The following is a 6,332-nucleotide window of genomic DNA, read 5'->3' on the forward strand; positions in this document are numbered from 1 at the left end:
GCACAACTAAAGCTAGCAAGCATGACAAATCAGTCGATCAACTAGCAAGCGTAGACATGTCTATCCTATGTTGTGAAGCAATAGTAGGTGAAACCCAAGGCCGGGTCGACAACACGTGGTGGAGCTCGAAGGACAATTCAATGGCACCTTCAAAGAGATCCATGGCCACTTACAATATTTGGAAGCTGGGCCTTCCCAAAGTAGCCTACAAGGCAAGCTATACTAGTTTCAAGCACAACAGGACGAGATGACGCTCCTAAAAAGGGTGGTGGCTAACTCTACTAGCACATCATCTACCCCAGCTCCCATGAACATCAAGATTTGTCAACCAACACCCTATTCGGGTACATGGGATGCTCGGGAACTTGACAATTTCTTGTGGCAATTAGACCAATATTTTTCTGCCATTGGCATTAATGATGACATAGGTGTTGGCAAGACATTGAGCATGGCATGCACACCATTAACACCTGGGTTGAATTCAAGCATGAGATCAAGTGGCAATTCTTCCCCTAAATTCAAACATGGCATGTCTAATAAGGACCTTGTAGACATGCGAGTATTTAAGCCAAATAAATAGGCTTAATATACATGGTAGCCCTCTCAAGTTAATATGGACCTCCATGGGCCCAAGGCCCAGGCCCAAATCTACATAAATATGACTTAATGGCCCAAGGATCCAAGTGTACTAAGTCCAATATGGCCCATGCCCTATTATAATAGGGTGGTCCTATTGGCAAGACCACTAACTCCTATATAATGGTGCATGTATGGGAGTTAACCATAACCCAACACTCCACTCACATGGGATTGCTTAACAAAGTGGGGTGAGGTGGCAACCTTAATCGTTAGCTATAAATAGCCTTGCCTAAGAAGAAAGAGCTCATCTTTTTCACAAGCACATTTGCAAGAAGCTCTCAGACACCAACACTGAAGATTTCAAGCAACCACAAGCTCCTACAAACTCTAGCAAATACAAGATCAGGAGAGAAGAAAGAAGGGAAAAGCTTCTTCTTTCTCTACAAGACACTTTGATTCAAGCTCTCCAAGAAGATCAAACCACCATAAAAGGGCCCTTCTTAGAGAAGCATCCTTCATAGCCGATCAAGCACGAAACTCAGTGTGAAGAAATCTACATTAAATCTCCAAAAGTACCAAAATTAAGGAAATCTGTATCAACACTTCAAGAAGTACGAGAAACACGCCAACGACCCTCGTCTTCATCGAATTCGACCATTAATCAGAGATTGTTCACATACAGAAATCAAAGAGAGTTCATTCTCTTGTATTTTCCTTTATTACAAAATTTATTTTTGTAATTTGTCTCAATATTTTGTGTTAATCAAGTACACGAAATTTGTGTTGACAAACCTCTTGTTCAATTTCATGGATAGTCTCAAGCCATGGGCTGAGCTCAAGCTTCAACGATGTGGGGTAAAGGACCTCGCCACAATCATGGTCGTAGTTGAACAACTTGTTGATCTAAGGACACTTGATGAAGGAGACCAAAAGCCATTCAACCCACGTACCATGAGTTTGAGTCGGGGAGACCAACAGTCAACCACCCCACAGGAGAAACAAGTGTACCCCAAGAAGCCTAACAATTACCAACAAGCAAAGAAGCCATAGGGAGCCCAAAGCTATCAAGGCCATCAATACATTAGGGGACCTGCAACTCCTTCCGCACCTTGTTTCATTCGCAATGAAATGCACTAGACTAGCGACTATCCCATGTGTAAGAAAATCAATGTCCTCACCGTCAAACTTAGTGATGATGAAGAGAGTGATGAGGAGAAGTCCACACAGGCACCAAGAATAGGTGCCCTCCAACTTATAAATGCCATTGTAAAGAAAAATGCCACATCCAAGTGGCCCAACAAAGCCTACAAGGGGCTGAAATATGTAGACATCACCCTCAACAGAAGGCCGACCCAAGCCTTGGTGAATATCGGGACCACTCACAACTTCATCTCCCTTGCGGAGGCAAAGCGATTCGATTTGGCCACCACCAAACAAACAAGGTGGGTCAAGGCGGCTAATTCGGGGGCCAAGGTAGTAGAAGGCATGGCCCGTGGAGTTGAGCTATAAGTGGAACCATGGAAAGGCAAAATCAGTTTATCCATGGTTCCCTTGGATGATTTTCAAGTTGTCTTTGGAGTGGAGTTTCTAACACAGGTAGAAGCACCCCTCATGCCACACCTCGACTACTCATCTTGGTCTAGAATTCCCCTTGCATGATCCCAATGACAACAACACTCGAGATACATGGGAAGCAACTTTCAGCCTTGCAACTGTACTAAGAAACAACCACCCGTAGAGCAAACGCCATGCCAACAACAATGAAGAAGGTCCCCTCTCCAGCACACAACACCAATGCAAGAACAGGTCATGAAGTCACCATAAAGAAGCAGTCTCCACAGAAGTCGTGCTAGCCCCAACAACAGCATCAGCATCAGCACCAACATAGCAAGCAACCAACACAGGAGATGCCAAGAAGACCCAAGGCCATTCTTAGCCACAACAATTTCCATCACAATCACTATCGAGGAGAGTGAGTACCATAGGTACCCTTGCCACAACATTCCTCATGCCAACCCTCGTAGGAACCTTGTAAGGAGCCATCCTTGGGGGATAAATCATCATGGGAACCAATGCCCCAACAATCCAAAAACTCATTTTGACCTAAACTTGGCCCCAACTTTCTCTTCAACCAAGCTGGACTGTCCTTTGTCCTACCTTGAAGCAGCCAGGAAGAGACTTAACCAACAACATAGCCACAGGGTTCCCTTAATTAGTGAACACCTTCAAGCCTACCATTCAATCTTAAGCCCAAGCCTTGGAAGAGATGAAGTTTGTGGAACAGTTGAAGAATCCTTCATCGCCAACAACAAATCCATGCAACAAGTAGATGCCAATTTTCAAGGACGAAGATTGAATTGAGTGGGGAAGGCTGTCACAAGTGAACTCTTCATCACTCCCACAAGTGTCATCCACCATGCTTGTAGCACACCTTCAACATGTCATAAGTGTGTCTTGGGTGGGGTTATCTATGTATTTTGTAAGGGAGATGCCGATGGCAATATTGTAATTATGTAGTATGATTTTACAACATTTTGATGTTTCCTTTTGCCACTCCCCCAAAATCTTAACTTACTCTTTGAAAGGAGGTAGATAGTTGATTGTGCCAATACCGTGTAAAGGTTAAGCATGAGGTCCCCTCGACACAAACTTGTGTGCTCGTGCTTACCATCAATTTATGTCATACAAATAGCCTTTTGGCTAATTCATGTGCCTTCTTGTTGCCTTTTCTTGTGTTGTTGTTTTGTTGCTTAGGCTTACTTGATGCATTCAGGTGTCGCATGGGGCCCCAACAACTAGCCCCATGACACTTTGGCATGGGATGATCTGATTGGCCGACATGAGAAAACACTGTTACAGATACGTGAGGTGAGGTGAGTTCATTCTCCTTTGAGGCTCTTATCTTTATTTTCATCTCTAAAACTATTTTTCTTGTGTCGTGTTCAGGAATGGCAATGGGGTGGGTTTGGGGCGAGGATCCATCCCCAACCTGATTTTAGAATAAACCCCCGTCTCCAACCCTGATTCCTGTTAGGGATAAAAGTTGTCCTCCATCCCCAATCCTTGATAGGGACGGGTCCCCCGTGGGAACCCAAATCCCTAAAATTTTTAGTTAACATTTTTTTTGAAAAATAAATTCATTTAATGGTCCATTCCTATAACATCTTTCTTTCAAATGGAAATCAGAATCAAAATGGTCCACTCCTATAACCTATTTGGCTCAAATGAAAATCAGAATCAACTGGAATGGGATCTCATTCCCAAGGAAGGGGACGGAATGGCCATTCTGTCAACCAAATGTTTGGAATTGGAATAGGTCATTTGGATTATGATTCTCTATTCCCACAAACCAACCCAAATTAGATTTCCTATCCACATGACACTATAGTTTTATATTTGAAACATTTCCCCATGAATGGTAACACACAAATACAATAAATGTTCTTAATGTTGGGTTTCTCCATTCTTGTGAAAGTGTGACCCACTCATGTGTTGGGGTCTCTTGTCCAACACCTATCTTGAGAAAGCTTAAAAGAAAGACAAAATAAAATTAGGATTGTTGATATTCTATCATAGTTAGAATGAAACAAATTGTCTTGTCTTACTTCTATATTAGTGGATGGTGGGACCCACTTTCCACTATCCTTTGGCTTTTTTCACAAGCGTTACTTTTGTCTTGGTGAGAAGAGTCTCTTGTCATCTTAGACACTTACGTTGGTATCCTCTTTTGAAAAGAAAAAGAGAAAAAGAGAATGGAAAAAAGGTAATTCCCCTTTTACAACAGAAAAAAAAAAAAAAGATTCAAGCTTCTTACTACGTGAACAATAGCACTTCAATGAACTGTTTTAGTTATTGTTTCACACTTATTCAATCAAGGCTTTTGGTGGATTTTCTTGGCTCTTCAACAATAGTGTTAGAGAGGATTTGAAAACTTTGTTTGATGAGGTTTTTCTCAAGTTTTGTTAATTAAAATACATCTTGTTTGATCAGTGTTCTTGTGTATCCCAGAGATGTTGTTATCCCTTAAAGTTGTTATCCTCTATTTGAAACTAGAAAAGTTGCAATTTCCATTATTTTGTTGATAGTAGAAGTTTTTTGGGTTAATACCCCGTGGTTTTTCTTCTTCACATTGGAGAGGTATTTTATGTTAAAAATCCTAGTGTATTATTTCTCTTGTGATTTTTTATTATTTTTTCTCATTGGACATTACTTAGTATTTCTCCTTTGCCAGTTATATTGCTAATTTGCACACTGTTAACAAGGGATTTTAATCCCAACACTCAATGTACAATTGTAGTGAGGTGTGGGTAGGGGTGAGCATAATTCAGTTAAAACCAAAAACCAAACCGAAAATTTTGGTTTTGGTTTTTCCAATTCAGTTTTTCAAATTTTGGTTAGTTTGGTTCAATTAATTTGGTTTCAGTTTTTAGAATTAGACATTTGATTAACCAAATAAATCAAATTAACCAAACTTTGGTATATAATATATAACATGTAACGTATAATGTATAATATATTATATTAGTTGTATATTAATATATAATATAAAGAAATTTATTGTCATAATATATGTTATATGTTATAATATATAATATACATTATTAAAATTCAGTTTTAATTGAAAACCAAATCGAAAATTTCAATTATTTTGATTTTTCTATAATTCGATTTCAGTTCATTTTTTATTTTTTTTAATTCAATTTTAAAATTTTTGATTTATTCGATCTGGTTTTTAACCATATAAATCGAATATTCACCCCTAAGCATGAATAGGAGTGGGTAGGTTTCTTGTGGGTTGGAGATCCAAACTGAATTCTTATAAACAAATCAATTTATAAAAAAAAAAAAGGTTAAAGATAAAAATACAAATGTGCAAGAATGATACTCATCAGATCTCCTCGGGGAACTAGAGCTGAGAGTGGTTGGGTCTGATTATTAATCGGTTCTATAAACTGGACTCACAACCAAATCAATCATTAATTGCGATTATACCCCTTTTTTTGGTAAAAATACCCGATTATGTTTGAGATCTATAATTGCTTCTTATAAATTTGTAATAATATTTCGGAATTTCACGTTTTATAATATAACCTTAATTTAATTAAAATGACAATGAATAATAAGACGTTTATATATTGATAAATCAAATGTTTTAAACCAAAATTATTAGACATATAACATGACAGAAAACCAGAAACCTTTAGATATTATTAATTTTATCATCAGTTTCTGTTCCCAAAAAAGAACCTTTATTATCAGTTTGGATGAACAAGAACTGATCCTGACCCAATTGGGACACAAACCACAAAAACAGAATTGGCATGCTCTGTTCCGTCAATTTATTTCTATCGGGTAGACCCAACAAAATGTTAAATTGTTAATTGTTAAACAAAGCTATCTTTCCTTTACAAAATTTTACTAATGTTAATTGTTAAAAGCCAGTTAAGTCGGCTTGAGGTCAACCCTAGTCCAACCCAAGGTTATGAACCTCTAACCAAACCTGACTTTTAAATCCATCTATTCATCAATCCTAACCCTAACCCAACCTAAAATCCCTCAACTCAAGCCCAATCCAAATCTTTCTCCCATCCTTTTAAAATTTTATAAGATCTCTCAAATTCTTTACCTTAGATTAGAAAACCAAACTCAACTTTTAAACTTTTATGACCATATATTAACCATAATTTTTTGTTGGTATTTACCAGTTTGATGATTTTATTGTTTCTTTTAGTACAAGGTGAAAGAAGGAAATT

The sequence above is a fragment of the Nelumbo lutea genome, chromosome 1 (assembly GCF_056320005.1).
Source record: "Nelumbo lutea isolate HS-2025 chromosome 1, American lotus-T2T, whole genome shotgun sequence".
NCBI lineage: Eukaryota > Viridiplantae > Streptophyta > Magnoliopsida > Proteales > Nelumbonaceae > Nelumbo > Nelumbo lutea.